Source organism: Corvus hawaiiensis, chromosome 6 (assembly GCF_020740725.1).
Source record: "Corvus hawaiiensis isolate bCorHaw1 chromosome 6, bCorHaw1.pri.cur, whole genome shotgun sequence".
In the NCBI taxonomy this organism is placed as follows: domain Eukaryota; kingdom Metazoa; phylum Chordata; class Aves; order Passeriformes; family Corvidae; genus Corvus; species Corvus hawaiiensis.
Window position 1 is genome coordinate 55,806,978 of NC_063218.1, and position 22,594 is coordinate 55,829,571.

At 39.5% G+C, this 22,594-nt stretch overlaps 1 long non-coding RNA gene across 1 annotated transcript in view; it reads right to left on the reverse strand.

Annotated features, from left to right (window-relative positions):
* The window catches only part of LOC125326981, a 131,073-nt gene that overhangs the window by 75,440 nt on the left and 33,039 nt on the right, over positions 1 to 22,594 (reverse strand). The window contains exons 4-5 of the long non-coding RNA XR_007204097.1: positions 6,897 to 7,124; positions 1,806 to 1,869 (exon numbers count right to left, since the gene is read on the reverse strand). This is a non-coding gene — a long non-coding RNA (uncharacterized LOC125326981). The remainder of the gene's footprint in view (positions 1 to 1,805; positions 1,870 to 6,896; positions 7,125 to 22,594) is intronic.

Genomic DNA, 22,594 nt, shown 5'->3' on the forward strand with positions numbered 1-22,594 from the left:
ATTTTATTATTTAGCATTATTATCCTTTTCCCGTGTGTTTGTTAAATAAATAGTTTTATTTCCTTCACTTTCCTTCAAGGAAAATTTATTTTTCCCCGAACCTGGTGGGGGAGAGGTGGTTGTGCCTTCTCTCAGAGGATGTATTTCTAAATTTGCCCAAGCCGGCACATCCTCCCCTGACACAACTTCAGTGCTGCTGTGTTCAGATACCTGAAAATTTACACCTGAGATTACAAAAATATAAGAAAGCTTCCTTTCCCTTCCCACAGGAATTAGATGCAAAATCATGTCCTCCTCAGAATGTAGCAAATCTTATCTGGAGTATATCCACTCTATTAACAAAATCCCAACTTCAGACCTGATTTTGTTTTACTTCGAACTTCCCCCAAACAAACATCACATCCCAGCAAAAATGTGATTATTGGTGGAGCTGTGGAGGATCCCCATGCAAGCTCTTAGGTGTCACAGAACCTATAAAAGAACTTTGTGTACCACAATGACCTGAACCACAAACTAAATACACACAGCTTGTACAATGCAGAGTCAGTAAATATATATGCAATCCAAGGTGTGTAGGCCTGTCATTCCTCAGAAATGTTCTCAGGCGATGTTACTGAATGGAAGTGTCAAAAAATCAGTGCCTTCTGGCAATGCAGGCATGATTCCCACTTTACATCCCGCTAAAGTCACACATCAACGGGCTAAGAACACATAATGGATCATAAGAGAACTCCACAGCAGGGTTTTCATACCTGTACGTGAATGATATCACAGAAAACAGAGGTGAAAGTGGTTTAAGATTTCAATTGGGCTGCACCCACCCTTTCTTTCCAGGTGCAGTCAACTCGCACCCGACTAGAGAAGATCTGGAGATCTCCAGTGGAAGCTCCACAGCCTGGCAATCATTCCAGCACCACACTACTCTTAGCATTAACAAAAACCTTTCCTCATGTTTAACCTGCTGCTGCCTTAGCTGCTTGAGGCTAACATCAGGAAACAGGAGCTCAGATGAAACCATAAGAGCACTTAATGGAGGGGAGGATCACTTTACATCTGCTACAAATGAGACATCTGCTTGAATATCCCTACTTGTAATTTTTACAAAAAATATGTTAACCACTATTTGCATCACAGTCCACCAGAAGCCCTAGCAATTCTTATTGCTTTTTTTCTTCAGAATAACCATCTAGCTGTTCCTAAGTGCATAATCTGATACTTTTTCTTAATAATTTTATTTTTCTCAGTGTTATTTTACTACCTAGTTTTCCAAGCTGTTCCTGGTTTTCCAGTTCCTTGTAGCATAGTGTCACCTGTCAATTCAATATGCACCCTTTCTATGTTACCATCCCTATCATCAAGGATATCATGGAATTGTACAAGAACCAAAAGGGAAATCCTGCAGAAATGCCATTAAAACAACTTTCTCGTTTGACAGAGGATCACTGACAGCAACTTGTGGAACATGCCTTGCTAACCTACCAGGGTATGCATTTCAGAATCATCTCAGCAAGTCCATGTAAAAAATGAGATGGTGCCTGATAAGCATGCAAGATGGTATGAACACCTTCCCCTGGTACTGAGAGGAGCTCTGCTATCCATGCCATCCCTACATTTTCTCAGAGAAAGTCAAGCTGGTTTCAAATTATTAGTTTGGGACATATCTGCTGGCTAATCACAGATCTCCTTCTTACCCTAATGCTGCTGTCAGGTCTTTTGAGGAACTGATATTGGTCTAACTATACAAAGCAAAAACTCTGCCATCTAGGTCAGGACATCAGTGCCACCAGAGCTCACAAAGTGCTTACCCCTCTCAAAATTTCCTCTTCTCATCCTGGTCTGGAACTCGTGAGTGTCAACAGAATGACTGCCCTAAAAGAAGTTAAAGCAAAACAGAAGATAAAACAACTTCATTCTTACAAAGACGTCTGCATTTTGCATCAGCCCTGTGCCTGCAGCACTTTGCCGTCTTGCCTGTGGTCTGTCAGTCCATTTTCAGTTTTAAGCTCCTCGAGGCAGAGGCAGGACACTTCATCCTGTGTTTACTCCCAGTAATGTATTGTGCCTCCTACGGTGGCTTGACCACTAATTGAAGCTGTAGGTTGCTGTAGTCACAGAGGGAATGCAGTGCAATCCTTCTAATTCCAAATTGCTTTCGATTGCGGCGCACGGCACAAACAGAGACATTGCAAATGACAGCCCACACAGAGAACATGGACTTCCTGGGAATTTAAAACTCCCATGATTTATAGCCCAATTTTGTAAGACAATCAGCAACAGACTTTTCTAATTAATTAGCAAACAGAGAGGCAGTCATGGAGAATACCTATTTTACCATCCTGTTTTAAAAATCTCTATCAGCAACCTTTTCCCCCTACACACAAAATATCTGCGTTTAGCAAGGACCAAATAAATTTAATCACTCTCTGCTGATGTAATGACTTAATCTTCCTCTTATTTTATGCTTTGACCAAAGTAACACTGGGTTAAATGTATATTTTTCCATTTCAGCAGAAAAATTCATGGAGGAAAAAACAAATCCCACCTGCTCTGACATATTTCCATTTTATTTTGGAGAACCCCAAATCCTAGTTTTCCTAGCAGGCCTGTTCCATTGTGTTAAAACCCCCTTCCTAATTATGCCTCAAGATTGATTCATTACTTCAGGAATGGTTTAGGTGCAGAAAGTCAGTCTTGGAATTCAAATCTGTCTGCCTGAAAAGCCTCAAAAAACCATTTTCCACACTTCCCCACCCACGGATTTGTTGTTCTTCTGTCAGTTCATGCTCCTTCTGACAAACATATGTCCTGATTTGTTTGTTAGTACAAGACAATGAGCAAAAAAGGTAGAAAATTACACATAATTCAGTAAAAATATTTTGCCTATGGGGGAAATTAAGTAAAACCTGCACTCATCCACACCTGAAAGAGTGTGACAGCAATTAATTAGACTTACTTTGTAATGAACTGTGAGCTGACAAAAAACACTCAATATTACCCTAAATATTTTTTGTAATAGTAGTGATACACTGTACAGGTGGGCAGCTTAGCATGTAATTTCTTAAAACTGCAAATCAAACACTACTCTGGCTTTTGAAAGCCAAAACTACCTATTCTTGATACAGCAAGAAAATTCAGTGTGGCTCACTGCATAGCTGTGCTGGGATATCAGCAAACCTTTGTAGCCTGGGTAAATAATTATGGGTATTTTTAAAGTTTCCGTAGCATCTCTTCTCTGAGAATTTCAAGCACACCAAATGTGTGCTCAGTAAGGTTATTGGACCTTTCTGGAGTCAGCATTTTATGCAGTTTGAGTGAACAGCAGAGGGTTTGTGGTTTGCCCAGAGAGTTAATGGCAGAGCTGGAGCAGAGTCAGAGTTCCTGCCATGCTTGTGCTCTCCTGCTCTGACCACAGGACCACACACCCACATCAGCCCCACAAAACAACACAGGACCCGAGTGAAAATGTATTTTCAGTACAAGCTTTTGTTACATCTCTTCTATGCAACCTATACCACAGCCCAGAACAACTGTATAACTCCATATTTGCTCTCAGATTTACCGCCTTCTCTGGAATTTTCAACCTCTTTTTATCCCAGTTAAAGGTGCCACGATCGAAAACTGATATTTCCACCTAGATTATCCTTGAACTGTATGAAAATGCAGTGATAGAGGCATGAAAGCAAGTGAGCTGGGGGAAGGAGAATTCCTCAGTTTGCTTTTTACACGAGTTACTTCATACAACTTTAAAAAACACTGTAGGAGAAATGCTGAAATCAATGTACTTTGTCTTTTGCTTGCAGAGAAGTTTCACAAGCAGCAATAAAAAACTCCAAGGAATAAGAAACCTCACAAAACATTATTTTAAACTGAACTGAAACATTTGAAAATTAAATAAATGTGCAGGGAGCCAGAGGGAGTAGCCAAGTATTTGGAGCTGGCAATTACCATTGTTTAAGAGCCTGAGCTTGGTCATTTCATCATTGGAATTCCTTTGGATTTTTTTGTTGAAGCAGAAATTATATATTTCCTCATAAAATATGCAGTTTGGATTTCACAAAAGGTCAGTCCATCAATGGCTCTGGAATCCTGCTATATACGACTTGATGAAATTGCAAAATATTGTTTCTAGTAACCTGCAGGGTCACTTCTTTCCCCCTCACTACAAAAGGCCTCTACTAGACATCATTTAAATCCTACTTAAGACATTAAAACAGGATTTAAGTGGGATTTTAAAGATTAATAAACCTCATGTAGGTCTTTAAAACCAGGATGAATTTAATCTGCAATTCCCAGCAGCACATCAGGACAAGCCCACAGCAGTTTTTCTATACTTGCCCTGTGAGTACAGAATACAACATGCAGAGAGTGAAAACATCTGTGGTTTCCACAACTATTAATCCAGTCACTGTCCAGACAATTAGGGAATCTAGTTATTTCCAGTCTGCTTCAGCACATTCATCAAATAAAGGGAAAAAACAATGGCAGGCACCAGGAAGCCAACCTCCAACTGCAGTGCCCTAGCAGAGCAAGCTGTAATATCAACAAGTATCATAAAATAAATTATAAATTATCTTAGGGATTGAATGTATTTATACATACTGAAATTGGGTTCGTGTCCAAAAAATGTGGGAGCACTCACAACATGGTGGAGTTTTATATTCATTCACCCAAGCCCTGTGCTCCTGGTGTCTACCAATTATTTTCTGTAAAGTTTACCAGGGACCAAAAAACTCCTGCTCGGTAAGATTTGCACACAGCCAGTAGCAAGCACATTCAATTATGATAGTGTTTAATTAACTGCACAATGAAACATGGCCATTAAGTAGTTTCTATCTCAAGGAAATACTTATAGAAAAAGTACCCAGCTCTGTTTCTCCTTGTTTTAGAGAACAAAGTGCAAAAAAGACAGATGCAACTGGCAGCAATTTTTGTCTCTTGGTGGCTCAGGAAATGTGGAGCCCAACTCTTACATAATGGACTGAGAATAAATTTAACTAGTTCATGTAGAGTAATCTGTAGGTATTCTTGCACTGACTGAGGGTCAGGTTTGGTTTTTCATTTAACTACCCACCCTGGCTATATAATAAATCTTACATAAACAAACCCAGACAGTAGGATTAAAGGATAAACATAACTAATGCTCTGATCCAGAGTCTGTGATGAATGAGAGAAAAAAAGCCAAACAAACCCCAAAAGATGCACCATGCACGCACATTGCCTTTAATTTTCCAACCTGTCCAAAGTCTATCTTTTTTTCCCTAAAACTTAACCTATATTTAAATACACTTCAGCTGATTTTGAACTCATTAGGTCATTTTCTGCTATTACCACCTAATAGGAAAGGGTTTTTTTTCCTGATATAGCGGTATTGAAGATTATTAACAGTAAATGCCTGTGAAAATCCATGATTTTATAACTTCCGTGTTCAAGACTGCTGGGAAAAACCATTCTGATGTTTACTGACCACAATGAAAGGAGGAATTCATTGCAAGGCACTTGGAAGATATATATACATGCTATTTTATATTATTCCAATTTTACATTATTCCAACGATAACAATATAGAATAAATCTTTCCAATTGCATTACAGCAGTCAATTTGTGAAAAACACGTAATATTTGGAAATGCTAAACAGAGAAAATAGTGAGAAAATCTAAACCCAAAAACATACACAGAGGAAGAGCCTGAGGTGAGCAACACACTCTTGATTCCTTTCAAGCCACTGAGATTTGCATTATCACAAAAAAATTTTCTCTCTCGTAAAGAACACATTAAGAAGTCACTCAGCTCATGTTCACAACTGTAAGAACCTAAATACTACAAAGTCCTTCTGTATTTTTATAAGCTATTCATAAACCTGAATAGAAATTATTTGACTTAAGGTTATATTTTATGAATAATTTCTTTTGCAATTAATTGCATTTGACTGTCACAGTGATTATCTTATTACCAGTTTGCTTTGTTTTTACTGCTGGAAGGTGCTTCTGTCACTGAAGTCCCAACTGAATCACCTTTCAAGTCCTTAACAGATCCTTCCTCTCAAAGAAGTATGAATAACTTAGGGAAAGCATTTCCACTACAAAACTGACAAGATTCACAAGGAAAATGAAGTTATTAATTCTCCACTTTCCAAAATCAAAGCTGTGGCAAATTTTCTCTGTTATCAGCTCATGGACCCCATATTTTCCCATACAATGACAAACACTAGAAAGCATGATCTGAATGTCTATACAGATATAATTTATTATCTGAGAAGAACTAAAATGTGGGACCTCCAGGGAAAAAGATGACGGTGAACTAACATCATTTTAAAAATAAATTAAAGATTAAAATATTTCCATATATGAGAAATAGAAAAACATTTCTGGAAATGAGCCAAGGTCTTAGCATGAGAAAAATCACAGGGCTCTCCTGATGAGGACAGTACCAACTTCCACAAATTGCCTTCCAGTATTTCACAAAAGAAAATCTGTACATTCAAATGAATGGTTTTTATTCCCCGGAATAAGTTTTGAAATATCAAGCGACTTTTTAGTGACTGGAAGAAAATTTCTTGCCCATTTCAGATTCAATCCAATACATCAACTCTGGAAAAGCATTTTCTCAGGAGAGCAATAAATGGAAACAAGTTGCAGCAACAGGACACTGGCTTTGGGTAGGGAATCACCTGCAGACTCACATCAGCATCCCCTTCCATTTCCTTTAAATGCCTTCTGGTGCTTACTCCAGAGCAGAGAAACTGGGAGCAGGCTTTTTCACTCCCTTTTAGAACAGCAGACCCACAGTCAGAACACATTCACTTCTGCTGAAGTTGCTGCTGTGAAGGCACACAACACCTACCCCCTCCCAGTGTCCAACAACAGGGCTGCAGGGACACTGTCCCACAATTCCATACCTTATGTCCAGTGGGAAGTCACCAGTTAGCCAGAAATGGAAATTTACAGCCACACCACCTATCTTTAAGGCCAAGCCATTTGTCTGAATATAACTTGTTTGAATATAACTCATTCTTCTGATGCAAGGAAACAGCGTTGTTGCCAAAAATTCACAGTTGCTTCAGATACTCAAGCCATGTGTTTGTCTGGTGGAGAATAACCATCCAAAGGGCAGAGCATGAATACAGCTGGAAACACAACAAACAAAAAGGATTCAAAATCACCCTCATAAAAAAGATAAAAATTATATGTTGCAGTAGTTACTACCATAGTAAAACACCCTTTCAGAGCTATAAAAACCTGTCTTCTGCATCTCTGCTCAAGTGAGAGTGTCCAAGTTTGCAAGTACAAGGCTCAAATAGGATTATCAGATGAAAGAGTACTTTTTCCCACTTGCTGTTAATTGCTCTGTACCTCCTCAGAACACAAATTTTGGAAGCATTTGATAAATAGCAGATGTTTTTTGTTTAAATTCACTTCGCTTCTATAAATTGAATTACACGATCCATTTTAACATAGAACTTTAGAAATATTTAGGTTGGAAAAGACCTCCAAGATAAGCAAGTCCAACCTTTAGCACCAACAGGTAGAAGTACATTTGTCTGTGGGCTGTGAACAGTAAGATAATGCAACAGTGCTTCATCTTGTCGCACTCGTATTTATTTTTTAGCAGCAATTGTAGCCAGTGATTTAATCTTTCTATACCTTGTGTACACCCTCCTGAAAGAAAACACTTACTTTTCACTCGTGTAAGAATCAGGACATAAATACCTGACTCATGTAGCATGAAGCTGTTGGCATTTGTCTCAGATGACTGGGTACAATCATGCTTCTGTGTACCTCCCTCTTCCCCCTGTACTTTTAAGATAATTTCTGCCCTGGCCTTCAAGGCAGTGCTGAAACCCACTGAGAACTTCAGTGAATATATTCTTTGAAAAGCTAGGGGTTTCCCTATGTGGTTCATGTTACGAATGGTTTGAGTGATACCCAAACACAAACCCCCAGGAGATTGCCTGGCATGGTTTCTTATACAGTATATAGCTCAAAAGTGCAGGAGCCCATATTGATTTCAGCTCAGCCAGGACTAATGAAATGGTGTGCATTGAAATTCCTGTGTACTGTACAGAGACAGGGTTATTGACCTGAAACTGGGGTTCTCAGGGAATGTCACAGCTGCTGCTCAGCACAGTGGCAGCTACACATTGCACAGCTCACCCCAAACCAGGGGAAATCCAAGCAGGGTTATGTGCTTTAATTGTACTCATCTCAGTGATGAGGGTGATTTCTTTTAATTCAGTAGGTACTGAGCACACTTCGAGCTGTTCCTCCTTTTCCCAACCTCCTGCAAGATCAACAGGAGCAAAAAGTGAGACTGTATTGATAAACTCAACCCAGAGAGCAGTAACCTGGCATTTACAGTCCACAGCTCTCTGAAAATAACGCCACAGAAAGTCTACTCCAGAGTCCAAGAGGAAGGACAGGTTAGAAAAGGCAAGGCTACTAAATGTCAGGGACAAAACTCCATCAGAATGCTTAAAAAATGAACAAGGTAAACATTCAGACATTCTCTCACTATTAGTTCACTGTATGAAGCCAAAGCTAAGTCAACTTGTTAATAATTTTGAATATATTCAGAAATCTATTATTTAAAAGATATTTCTGGTGCCTTTTTCATTCACTTATGAATTTTTATTCCCTCAAAATCAAATAAATACAAAATTCACTAGAATTTCTTTTAGGAATGAAGACTTCTCATATTCAAATTCTCCATACTGCAGGAAGGAAAATAATTGTCAGCAACACAGATGTAATGAAAATTCTGAAATCCTTTCAGCTTTGTGACTGGGGCTGGAGGAGTATCATCTTCTAACTCTAAGATTCTGGAAAGTAAAGTGATATTTTGCCTTAAGGCTGGTGTAGGTATTTGTGTGTGAGGTGACACTTCCTTGAACAGGCCAAAGTAAAAACCCATATTTTGCAGAAAATGAAACTATAACCACCGAGGCGGAAAAGAATCTCACTGAGGGATGAAGTTGAGTAGTTCTTAAAAAAAAAAAAACCTCCAAACAGTATGATCTCTCCAACAAATCCCAAAAAATTGCAACGATAAGAACAACTTTTTCCAAACATCTCTAATCAAAATGAACTGAAAATCTGCTCTATCCAACAGAGAGTTACAAGTGGAAGCCAGTTCCCCATCAGCAATCACTCACATGCCCCCAGTGGTTTGGAGCACATCTGAAACCTGGCCTTTTTATTAATTCTAGAAAAAATGTAAAGGGAAATAGAGCATATGCTTTCTCTTCTACTCTAATGACCCTTTAACAGACATATAAAGATACTAAAAGTTTGTGGGAGAAAGAGGAATAAATAACTTTAATTAAATTTATTCCATCACAAGTGCAAAATTATCTCCGTATTCAACTTCTCACAGTCAACTCTCTCTATGTACAAAGAGCCTGGAACTGAGGACAAGCTAAAACATTTACTTACTCTCTTCTAATTTGCTCTCTGTTTAACAACCCTTCAGACAAGGTCTCCCCACATTTACACAATAGTCACCTGGATCTGCTTTCCTTCCAACAAGTTTCCACTTGTGGAGGTTTTACCAGTAAGCAACTTCGTCAAGGCCTGAAAGGTGCTGGAAGCCTTTCTCAAAAGGTCTTGGAACTCCATGGAGGTCTTGTCCTGAATCCCTTGGGTAAGCTCTGCTATGCACACCAACAGGCCTGGTATCAATAAATCCATAAACACCACCACAAAAACCAACATTCTTTGCAGAAAGACAGCAGCGAGGCTCTCATAACCACATCTGTCAGCATTTGGCTTGTAAACAGCGACCAATTCAAATGAAAAATGAACACTGGCACCTTTCTGAAACCAGCAGGCTGTGAGCTTATGAGAAATGCAGAGCAAATTAAGGATGAGATCAAGCCCAATAATATTTCCAAAGAGAAATGAATCACTGAAAAACCCCACAGCAGGAAGAAAAAACAGAGCAACACTTTTTCATGAGAGTGAGTAACTGAGGCAAGTTTTGATAGTGTTACCAACTTCTGCAGCAAGAAATGCTAGGCCATGTTAGGAGAGCCCACTAAAGAAGCAACTGTATGCTGAAGCAGCAAAGGTATTTGTCTAAAAAAAAATTAACTGTAAGAGGAGGATGAGTACAATTTCCAAGAAAAATACTATGAGATCTACTACTGAAAAATAAGCCAGTTTGGTTTATGTATCCCTGTCACATCCTTCCATGATGTTCAGCAAAAATGACAGCAGCAGTGTTTTTCATTACACAAAATGTTGGGTTATTGGTGGTTTATAGTAAGAATTTGGAGGATTTTTGTTTCTCAGTTCCTCATAGATCTGACTTCTTTTTCTCCTTGCTCATGAAGAGATTTGTTTCCTGAAAAGTCTTCAGAAAGCAGGCTAACTGAAAAGAGCTTGCATAAGTCCTAGGAAAACTACAGCCAATTACAGAAAATTGTAGCTGGTCATTCAGTCCATAACAAAAATAGATATCAAAGCAGTCAGCCTAAACCAGTTATTATCCCTCTTATTGAAATATCCTGCAGCAAAGTCTATGAAATAATATCACATGGAGATATCCCTAGTGGTGCCAGCACTTTCTGATGCCATCTATAGACCAAGGAGGTTGGACGTTGTATTTTTTCACCGCCTGCATGCTCTGGAGACCAAGGTGTGAGGCTGCTCACCCCAGCTCCTAAAGCAGAGGGAAAGACAAAAAACCCGCTGTTCCCACACACTGGCTGCATCACCCTGGGCTGAGCCACAAGCTCATGGAGTTTTCCTGCTCCCTCCCTCCATTCCTAGAGCTCCCAGCTATTTTATTTACACAGTTCATGCCAGCTGGGAAGTGACCGCTGCCTCGAAGGAAGCAGAAAGGTCAGGAACTCATTTCACATGAACCTCTGAGCCAGCACAGAGCAGAATCTTCTCAGTAGACACAAAGGAATGACAAGAGTTGGGGGAGAAAGAATGGGGCAGAAAGATTTGGGGGGGGCATTAAAAATTAAGACACAACAGAGATAAAACAGCAGTGCAAATGAAGAAAAAAATTCACAGTTCAAAGGACAGCATGAATTAGAAAATGAATTGTGCTACAAGTAAACCCAGCTAGTCCGTGAAAATACAAGTTGTATGTGCTCACATCATAACAATGAAGAGATTGACTGACTCTAAGCTACTGAACACAGTAAACCACCATTATTCTAATTATCTTCCAAGTTTTGACCAGCTTCTATCACTCTCAGGGGGATTTCTCCAGCAGCATCTTTACCTCCTATTTACGAATAGATGAACTTGTTCATGGAGCTCAGTATGTAAAAAACTAGATTGAACATGTTAGAGATCTACTAAAACTATATTTCCACTTACACAAGCAATGTATTTACTGAGTTTGAATGTGGGTATTTCCAGTCTTTCAGGATTGCAAGATGAAGGAGACAGGATTGTACATATTTATGCTTGTATTTATTAACCCTGCTTAAAAACAGTGTCCTAAGAGCCTGACAGATTTATTAGCTGTTTCTAGGAGCCTTACCACAGCCAAAGTGCTTCATGACAGGCAGAGAGTCTACCTGTAGGCGGAGGGTTGTTTTGAGGAAGGTGTTGAACAGGTTAAGAGTGATATTGCTGTCTCTGTACAAGCAGAACTAACCCTTGAAACCAAAGACACTTGTCTTTTCCTCACAAGGCCAGTATTTTAAGCCACAAATGCAACCATGGGACAAACCTCATAAGAGCCATCACCATTCAAACTGGCCCATGAAATAAAACTCATCCCACAGCAACAGTCCACAAAGTGGGAGTTTACACGGGACTTGACAAAACACTTATAATCCTCTGCTTGACAACTCTTAAGAAGTTACTTTGAAAACCTCCCTTGCCCACGCCTAAAAAGGAACAAAACCCCCCAAAACACCAAGCCAAGACCAAAATAAACCCCAGCTCTTTTTAAAGTAGTACTAACACTATTGTTTCCCACATTAGTGTGACTTGCCCAGAGATCACGAGGCAGCAGCTACATGAGAATGTAACGGAAGCAAAGAGAAGCTGTGCACAAAGCAAGATTAGGGAGAGTGACTAAAACCCGTGAGCTGTGCAATTAAAACGTTGACAGAGAGCTAAATCCCCCTAGCACCTTTCTCTTTTCCCATATCGCTCTTTCTCAGCAGAAAGCATTTCATTTAATCATCAAAGAGATTTTGGTGTTAAGACTTCAGCTGTCATTTTAGAAGTTAAGCCTTTTCAACTTACTTCATGATGTCAGTGATATTCCAAAAGAAACCTGCAATGCCATAAATGCTAAGTGTAATCTCATCACAAAACACACAAAGTAATCCTTGTTCCTACAATTGCTTTGCTGCAAAATAAAAAACACAGTCACAAAGAGTACAAGTGAATTAAATAATCTGAAAGATTCCCATTGAAGTTAGTACTGAAATTCCAGATATCACTTGTCCAGTTAAGGAAAAGGAATTTTCAGCCTCAAAACTTGATCAGAAAAGTGTGAGACTGCCTCTCTTTTAGCCAGTGAGCTTAGAAACTAATGTTTTATGTCATTGACATGTGTCCTTTATCAATAGGGCAGAAGAATGCTACTGCTATATACAACAAATACACTTAATTTTCACATCTCTCTTTCAGGCTTAATTTCCTCCATGCAGATTCTGCTGCAAAGGCAGTTAGAGAGGAGAACGTCAGTAAATCTATTACTACTAGCTCTAAGTCTATCTCATTGAGGAGCTCTTAAGTACTTCATACTAAAACTTCCTGACTGGTCTTGCATGACTTATTTTCTGCAGCTGGTGCTAAAATCCAGAACAGTCAGATCTGCATCCCTTCAAATATTTTTTGTCAAATACAGATCAGCCCAGTAAGCTCAGGCTTTCTAAGGCAGAATGTTTCTACAGAGGCACTTCAGCATCAGATTGTTCCTCACAGTATTGCAACTTCTCAAAAGTTTATTCTAAGCCTTATGGAATAACCTCTCTGTGCTACCAGACATGCTGCACTTACTGTAGGAGTGGGTTACTGTCACCCAGAGGTTTCAGTAGCTTTGTTGTGATGAGAAGCAGAGCTCTGTGAGGTGAGACTCAGAAATAAGTGTTCACTAACAAACTCCAGAATAGTATTTAGAGAGTAGAAAATTGTCCTGGTTTCAGCTAGGATAAATACAAGGTAAGGGGGAGAAGATCAGATTTTAAATGGAATTGTTAGCTACCAGAGCACACAAAGACTATTTCTCAGTGGTATCTGGTCTGTTTAGGAAGAAGGTGCTACTCAGCACCACGTTTGCAGAATCACACTTTGGAGCACAGATAGCCCAAGTAAATTTGCCATTTGCACGGACCCTTCTTCCTAAGGGGAGGAGTATTTTACAAACCCTGCAAGGGGGTTCAGGGTTTCAGCTTTTTGTATTACAATCTCAGCACAAACTTGCAAAAATGAGAATCACCTCTGATTAGAGATACAGAATCTGTGATTTTTCCAAATTATAGAAAATTGCTTTTGCTGTCTACTGATCTTTCAATGCCCAAATACATCATTTAATGTATTATTCCCAAGAGGTATCATACTTGGCACACGACCATACTAGAGTGGAAATTTCCCAACATACTAGATTGTATCAACACAATTTGTCATTGAGCAATAATTCTTTGCATGCAAATATCTGGATAGACTCCAATCAAAACTGTGTAAAACTCTAAACTACAAACATTTTAATCTTGCAGGCTGATGTGGAATGTTAGACTCCTGGCCTAGGCCTCCCTTGTCAGCATGTGCATTGCAACCAGTTTGCCTGTTACTGTGTGACATTCATCATTAATGTTGTAAAGAGAGAAGAAAACCTCAGAAGGTTTTATTAAGATCTGCTTATCTAAAAGGAATAAACCAAAAACAACCACCACCATCAAAACCCAAACCAAAAATACTACAAGTTTTCATGGCCACAGCCCTAAATATATGGCAAATGCACAGCTGTTGAATTTATCCCAGCATTCTCTCCCAATGAACATGTGTTTTCAATCTGAGTTTTAAACATTTCCTTTTTCTTTACAGCTGTAAAACAATACTTTCTAATCAGAAGATGGTGGTAGAAAAGATATTCTATTTTTAAGACACGCTGGGAAAGTGAACTGGCTCAATCATCTGTGAGGACTGCCAGTGGTGCAATCCAAGATGACAACTTCAGTGTCAAAGTGTAAAAATGCTCACAATAACATTTAGCTAAGAATCTGGTTTATACCATCATCTCAAAATTTTTCCATCTTTTTTAGATGCTGGAGCATCAATCATGACAACTTACTATTTAGAAAATGTTGAAGTTAGAACATTCAAAACTCCGTAAGTGTGGGAACATCATCCAAAAAAAAATTTTTAGATAATATAAAACTAGAGCATCAATTGCTTTATTTACCACTTCATCTTCTCATTAGAACCTTCATCTGAAACTAGAACACAGCTGGCTTCATCCAAAGCCCTGAAAATGTGTTATTCATTGCCTGTGAACTGGGGATTGGCTCACTGGGGACTCCTTCCACTGCAGCTTTTAAATAAGGACGTTAACTTTGTGGGCATTGAATGGCATCAGTGCCAAAGGGGAGCTGAGGTGCTCTCTGCTGCACCTGGAACTGACTCATGTTAACATAGACAAAACTTAATTTTTCAACCTCAACTAGAACTGGCAAAATTCAGTGCTGCTCTACCAGCAGCAGGAAGCAGAGCAGGCATGGGCAGTGTCACAGGGTGACGAGAGAGGTGATGTGAAGCAGGGAGGGAAAGGACTCTTACGGGGCTTCTGGAGATCTGTGGGGAAGTAGAGGTGGAAGCAGCACCCGAACACTTCATGGGCACGAGAGCAAGGACAGACTTGACTGAAGATCCAAGTATGTATGTGGGTGGGGAAGGCAGCTGGGTGAAAGGAGGAGAGGGTTCCTAACAGAAAGGAGTCAGAAAGAAGAGCTGCCAGGTTGGCAGAAGAAGTGGTAGACAGGGAGGAAAGAATCTCTCTTCCTCTAGCTTACTGTTTCATGGGATACTATCAAAGCAAGGAGAGAAAGAAGAATACTGAAACTGTTGAGTCCTTCCCCAATTAATACACTTTCTTACACCACTTAAATATGTATATTTTTCATTCAGAAGTTAAAGATCAGATTCTTTATTATTCGTAGTAATGGACATTTACAGTAATGAGGATGAACATTTATTGCAACTAATTTTTAAAAATACATGAAGTGTGTGTTTAAATTGTGGGGATTTTTTTTTTTCTCATGTTTATCACATCATCTCACCCAAAGCCTTCCCAAGAAGAAAGCAAGAAAACCCCCACAAAGTTCATTCTCTTTCCTCAGCTGAGAACTTCCTGAGATAAAATATATGTTACCTTCTCCTCTAATACATACATGAAAATTCCCTTTTCTTCCTCCCGGAAAAAGGTCTCAGGTAAGCATTATTCCCTGCCAGCATTCCTGCACCCCTTGCTGTCCCCTGTCCGAGCTGTGCCAACATCCCTGGCACTGCCATCACCCCCAGGGCTGCGTGACAGCTGGCACGTCTGGCAGGGCACATGTCCCCAGCTCTGGCAGGCACAGCTATCTGATGGGGAACAGATTTTGTGTTCTGGGAGTATTTTTGGCCTGGATTTCCAGGGGCTGGGGAGTCTCTGGAGGGCTGGTGGGTTTTTTGTCTTTTGTGTTTGTTTTTTCTGTTTGTTTTTGTTTTTGAGACCTATCAGTATTTATTTAGTATAAGCTCTAAATTGCTTCACCCCCCTCTCCTCCCCTTTCCAGTATGCTTCTAGAGGCAACAAGCCAAAAAAGAATGATCGTTAGCTGCGCAACAATGTCATGCCTTAACATGCTTTTCTGTAATTTATAGTTTAACCAGCAGTCCTGTAGCCTATATTTTTAAATCAGCCTTTCCTCTGCCAAACTAAAAAAAAAGAAAAAAAAAATTGTACATTTAAATTTTTAAATTTTGAACTGGTTTTTAATATCTCCTCAGGAATTTTATTAGATTTAGCTTTATCAAAATAAAAAGGGTTACAGGAACCAAGATGCTTATAAATACTTCCCTTACATAATTATGTAGGACAAAATTTATAAAAATACTTTGCTCCTATTTTCAAGTGAACAGTCACAGGGTCAATAAAGAAAAAGAAATTCTAACTTCCTTGTCACTTTAGCTTAAAAGACAGAAGAACTATTCTGAACTCAGTGAGAATCTGAGCAGCACCACTCCATGAGTTATTACAGCCAGATTCAGAACTAAATACTCCAGAACTCTGCCCACAATTATAATCTCCATTAATTCATATTTCTTGCATTAAAATAAACATGATTTCCCTGTAGGGGAGTCTAACATCTTTCATGTGGAAACTTCAGTATTTTGTTAGAGGATGGATCATTGAAGAGGAGACAATCTCTTAGGGTATCGTGTCTCTTAGTTTTACCCATATAGTTCAAATTAATTACCTAGGCTCCTTCTCAGGACATCCAGCAAGCTGTCAGACAAAGAGAATGCTAAACAAAAGCCACTTTTCCACTTTTCCTACAGTGCAGCCTTGCAGGTCTCCAGGACTGGAAAGCTCCCAAAGCTGGCAGAAGATGCTGCTTCCATGCTGACAATATAAGGCCTGATAATTGAATGAAGGGACCTGCCAGCCAGCTGATGGCACGGGAAACTGTGCCATGTGACTCTCTCAGGGCAGCTTGGTGACAGGAAGAGCTGGCCAGAGATGGCCATGCAGCTTAGGAGGAAAGACCTGATTTTGCTAAAATGCTAATGCAATAAAGTCCTCAAGATACCAGAAATTTATAACTCCCCTCTGCCAAGGTTTATATATTAAGATTACTTTAACTGGTTCTTATTAGTCACAAATTTAATGAGTGACAGGACCCTCAAACTAAAAGCCCAGAAAGCTTTACCTTTTGCAGAAAACCCCAATGAAACCAAACAAAAACCCCCCAAAAAGCCCAAACAAAATGAACACCACGTTTTAGCTCCCTACACTTCTCATGGAGAGCTCTGTTTAGGCACTGAGACTCACCCCAAGACAAGGTAAATGACTTTCTTCTTAAAACTCTTCCATGACAAGAAAAATGTATTTACACACATAATTAAGGAATAAGAAACAAGGTTTCTGATAGATTTAATACACAGCAAAGCATGGCAAGATACAAACTCTCCATAGGAAAGCAGCTATTTGAACCGTCCTCTCCTTATTGATACATTTGAAACAAATACAAGGAAGCATCAGATCTAAACTATGCCAAGCAAGAATAAAACTGCTTGTTACTTGTTTCTCAGAAAAGCATTTTGCTTGAAGCCTTGAACACAAGAGTTCTTTGGGGTTTACGGGCATCATGTCATGGTCTCACCAGCGCAGTCTGTTTCTGGTGATGTCAGTGTCTTTGCAAGTGCTTATTAGGCAGGTTTTATCAATGGATTAAGAAGCAGCTCAGCTGCCAAGAGGAGCAAAATGAATTTTAGATCAAAGCATATAATCAACAGACATAACAGGTGACTAAGTACCATCTGTCAGCATCTCGTTCTATGACACAGAAGGGGTACGTATATAAAAACAACGGTGCAGACATTATATACTTCCTCCCTCTTTTATTTTTTTTACTAGTATAATCACCTAGTGTCAGAGTTGAGCATGTGCCAGACAAATTAAGCCAGCCAGGGGCTAATACACAATACAGGCCAGGTCTGGAAGAATTTTCTTTTAAAATATTTGCGTTCCTGAACTGGCGTATCTTCTCTCAGTACATGGTGATGCTGACTTTTCTGAAATTCCCTGGTTTAGGCTTGTGCTGAAGGAATTGCCATTCCACCCTGAGTCAGTCAGTTTGATTACTACAGATGCCAAATTGTTCTCTTTTATTTAAACTAGTGAGAGAAGAGAAATTCAGTATATTTTGCAAAATAAATAACATGAAAAATAAGTGCAGATTTTCAGGCTTTAGTGGGTAATAAAGATAAATCACTCAGCACAGAGTTGACATAAAAAAATGCTACAGTTGCATAAAATTTTCTATTTATCTCATCTTGCAGATTAGAAAAGAAAATGGATTGGAAATGAGAAACAATAGCAACTGTGTGAGTTTGGACGTTGCCACAAACAGTTTACTCATTCTCTTACAGCAGGGCATTCCCACACTGGAGATTTCTCCTATGACAGGTTTCTCAGCAATATCAGCCCTTAAACTCCAGTCTGCACCAGCAGCTCTCTGGACTGGGCAAGACTCCAAGGCAGTTTTGTTCCTGAAAGCCCTCAATTTTATCCCAAGGCGGGGGAGCACAGTGCTTTTCTAGCCCAAATATGCACTGACTTACAGCCTCCTCCTGAACAAACCCTGCTCCCTGCTCTCCAGGCCGAGCAGGACACCTCTGAAAACCCTGCTCAGAAGACCTTGCCTTAGGGGATTCTAGAGCATGTTATGGCAGAGATCTAATGGGAAGTCTAGACTCAGGCAACACTAGGAAAAATCCGACTAACTTCACCCAAGATTGTACTTTATGAGATGCTCAAACAAGAATATGCAAGTCCAAGTTTACCACAGCAAAATGTTAAACTCCAAAAAGGAAAACTAAACAAGAGGAAGCAATGCTAGCTTGTACTTCCCAGTGAGATCCCCTTTTCCCCCAGGATCTTGTTCAGCTCAAGCTCTTAGCTGTGTAGCTCCACCTGTGAGGGTTTTCCTGAGCCACCTCTGTCCTTTGTTCTTATCCCTCACCCTCCTCTCCAGTTTGACATCCAAAGCAGGAGCCCCATTTTGTTGGTATTCCTGTTGCTGTACTTTGATGACACAGAGGTCTTCTCTGGAAGCAGCTCTGATGATCACACCTCCATCTCCATTCCCATCTCCCACACCCTTCCACTCCACCTGCAGTTAAATGCCTTCTCCCCCTTCCCCTTCCAAAGAGTCAAAGTTGTCAGTGTCTAATGCAATGATACATCCGTGGCTGTCCAGTGAAACTGTTCAAAACAGCCTCAACTCTGTTCTCTCCCTGCCATACATGTTGAGAGGGATTCCTAGCAGGGACACACTGTCCTGCCCCTGGTCTGACATCACACAGCAAGGCTTAGTAAAACCCACTTCAGACACATGAACTCAAGTGTTTTCTCCCAGCCACCTTTCCTCGATTTTCTGTTGTCATTAGAGGCTCTTGCCATTACAGACAAGTATGCAAAAATTGATATTTTTGTATGAGTAATACTACAGACAAGCAGGCAAAATTTCATCAAGGTGCAAGAGACTTTTACAAAAGTATACATCCAGCTCAAAAAAGACACCTGAAATTTGTGTGGGAAGGCAAAGATTGAGCAGCTTTTGGTCTGCAGGGGGAAGCTGTCAGAGGATTCAGGTCCCCCTGCTTAAGAGCTTCACTTTGGGCTTCTGAGGGGAGGAAGGAAGATGGTGAAAAGGACAAAGACAGCAGTAGGCATTTCATTGTAAGACAAAAAATCATCATGGAAAAGGCAAAGAGCCTCTTACAAACAGTGGCAAACACTGAGAACAGAATATTCTCATCAAAATGCAAAGCCACAGCAGGAGGACTGGAGGATGTTTCCTACTCAAATGTGAAAATCTCACTACAGATTTTGTAGCTCAGACCAGTCAAATTAAAAAATATAATCTTTTCCATATGGCTGGTAATTTACTGTGGTTGATATTATAATATACATTACTGTCTCGATTAACTTTTTTGGGTTTAATAAAACACCTTTTTGCAGTCTTATTTCCAGAAAAAAAAAAATTAATATTCAGAAATTTGCAACAATTTTACCAATACACCTGCAGGTCAGTTTCCAAGATCTACTCTATAGTGAACAGAATATTCTGCTCATAAATACTTCCCCAGTCCCCAAGAATTCCTTTCAAAACTAATTTACCTATTTTCCAAGCTAAAATAGAGTCAAATTGTAAAAGAATACCAAAAGAGTTTTAAGTTCTTCAGGCTGTTGGTCTACTTAAGAAATCTTGATTACTAAAGGTAGAAAACCTCAGACTTCTGGATCTGGCAATAAATGTAAAAAATCAAGCAATTTACATTTCTTATAGTCTATACTAGTCTAAGATTATCTGTGATATTTTTCACTCCTTATTCACTCAGGCTACTGATCTACTACAGAAGATTGAGGTATAAAAGTCCAGCCTGCAAATTCAAAAACCAGATTTCACATCCCTAACTTAGCTCCCACTCTTACAAACCAGCTCCCTACCCCATTCATGAGCACTTTACACAGGTCCCTCCTCAGGCATGGAGGATGTTTTAAACTCCAAATTAATCCTCTCCTGATCTGGATTAATTGCTGTGGGAGCTTGCAAGTCTTTCTGAACACATTTGGCCAGCTGTTCAGACCCCAACAGTTTCCTTTATTTATTACTTAAAATTAAAACGGAATGCCTGTCATGAATTAACCCTTTCCCTACTAAATCACAGTTTTCCCTGCTGTGTTCATTCTGTTTGTACCCTGCACATAGGTATTGCTAAGCAGACAAGCAGACGTTTGCATACATGCTGGGGGGCACACTGCATCAAATCAACTGTAAAATGAGGTTTATGTTTATGTAAACTTGGAATTTTAGATGGAAAGATGCCTTAGTAACACATAGAAGAAGTGTCAAATCTAAGAAATAATCATATTGAAACTGGTTGAAACACTGAAAGAAGTCAAGATGTTTAACATTACCCATCTGCCTTTGAATCAACATTATTACACCATAGAAGAGCTCAAAGCTCTGGTTTCTGAAGTAGTTTTATGATTATTTGGGAATACTTAAGCTTAATGTGTCAAGAGGCCCCATTTTCCCAGTTGATGAAAAGCTAAGGATGTGTGACTGGCCTGTAGCCTCAGGCTGCAGGCACATGGCCTCTCCTGGCTCCAGACCACTCCTGATGCTGGAAAGGCTTTGCCTCTTAAGTCTTCCCTCACTGTTCCTCAGTGTTTTAATAGAGATTGTGCCTTCCTCTCCCACTCTCCAATCACTGCAAGGTACTCAGTAAGAAAAAGCAACATGAAAACCTCAAAATTGAGTTAGATGGGTTCTCTTCCATCACACTGAGGTGACTTCTGGGTAATGGAAGTCCCAGTGATGTTAGACAAAAAGGAACTTGTTCAGTTAATATCTGTACTTTGTTCAGATATTTTTGAAAGTACTTTTTATATGATAGCAGAGGTGTCAGCAATTTGGGGAGCTGGCATAGGCAGCTACAGAGCAACTGTGTTGTAGCCTGATCATTGCTGCTCTTAAGGACAAAAGCCACAAACCACTGGCCAAAAGTACATGAGGATTTCAAACCCAGAGCTGGAGCTGGACTCAGCTTCACATCATCACCACCATCCCCGAGGAGCAGTGAGGAGATACAAACAGTGGTAGAGAAAACCACAGAAAAGCTCTTTTGTCACATCACAAAAGACCAGGTACAGACATTCCCACTTTTCTACAGACTGCATGAAAACTCCTGCTTTATGAAAGACTTCCAGGAATAAAAACTGCACACACAAATGTATTTAATTCCCAGCTATTTTGAGGTGACTGAGCTCCTTCATGTTACGACAAGACAAGGATTGTGGTTGGTTTGTTTGTTTCAAAAAATTACTTTTGTCAGTTTCTGTCTGTAGGTCTCAAGCAGTTATTTTACATTTTTAGGTATCTAATCTTACATTTTCTCTCTTTCAAAAATCATCCCAGGTAAACATCAGCTGAAAGGGGACAGCAGAATGCCAAACTATCTCAAAAGTACTACAACATCCTTCTGCCAAGAATTAGCACTTCCACATTCAATTGCAAAATCACTCCCTTAAAATGACCAGAGTCTCAGAAATTATGTTTTAATGGCCTTTTCTTCCATTGTAGCCACGTGTATTTTATCTGCCCTCCTACCACACATACTGTCTCACCCCCTGCAGTATCCTGGCTCCTGGCCAGCACATACATAACTATGGAACTTATCACTGTTTGACATTAGAGCATTATAATTTAATTTTAAGAGCAGGCAACAATGCAAATATTTGCAAAGCAAACCAAGAACAGCTACAAATAAAATCAGAACATTTCAAAGAGCTGAAGTTCTCTGTTCCATTCTAATCACAGAGAAGGCAGTAATTACAAATAACTTTTTCACACCAAAGCAGTAACTGTTCAGAAAATCAGATATCCTTGCTACAATCTGAATTTTCTGGAGGCATTTTGGGCATCCCTCTGCTCTCAAACAATCCTTTTGTACCAGCAGTTCTCAAGCTGGTTCAGGTGAAGACACACAAGTGCTCTTGTCACCATTTTCCCATGTTTCACTCTTTTCTACAATACTCAAAGTAACACAGAAGTACTCAGTAGGTATGTCATCTTTCAGCGAAAATCTTGTTTTCATTCTCAGAACACTTCCAGAGCAGCTTCCAAGTACCAAAATAAAAAAGAAAATCTTGTATAAGAAAAATTGCAAATAACTTTATATGAATAAACCTACTAGAAAGGAACATTTTAAGCCAAAATCATGTTGCTGCAATATGATTGCAAAACAAAGCCAGCACACAGAATAATTGCAAGGCACTTACAAGGCTTCCAGGTGATGTAAATACAACTTTAAAAAAAATCAAAATAGAGCACACATTTTTAAAAAA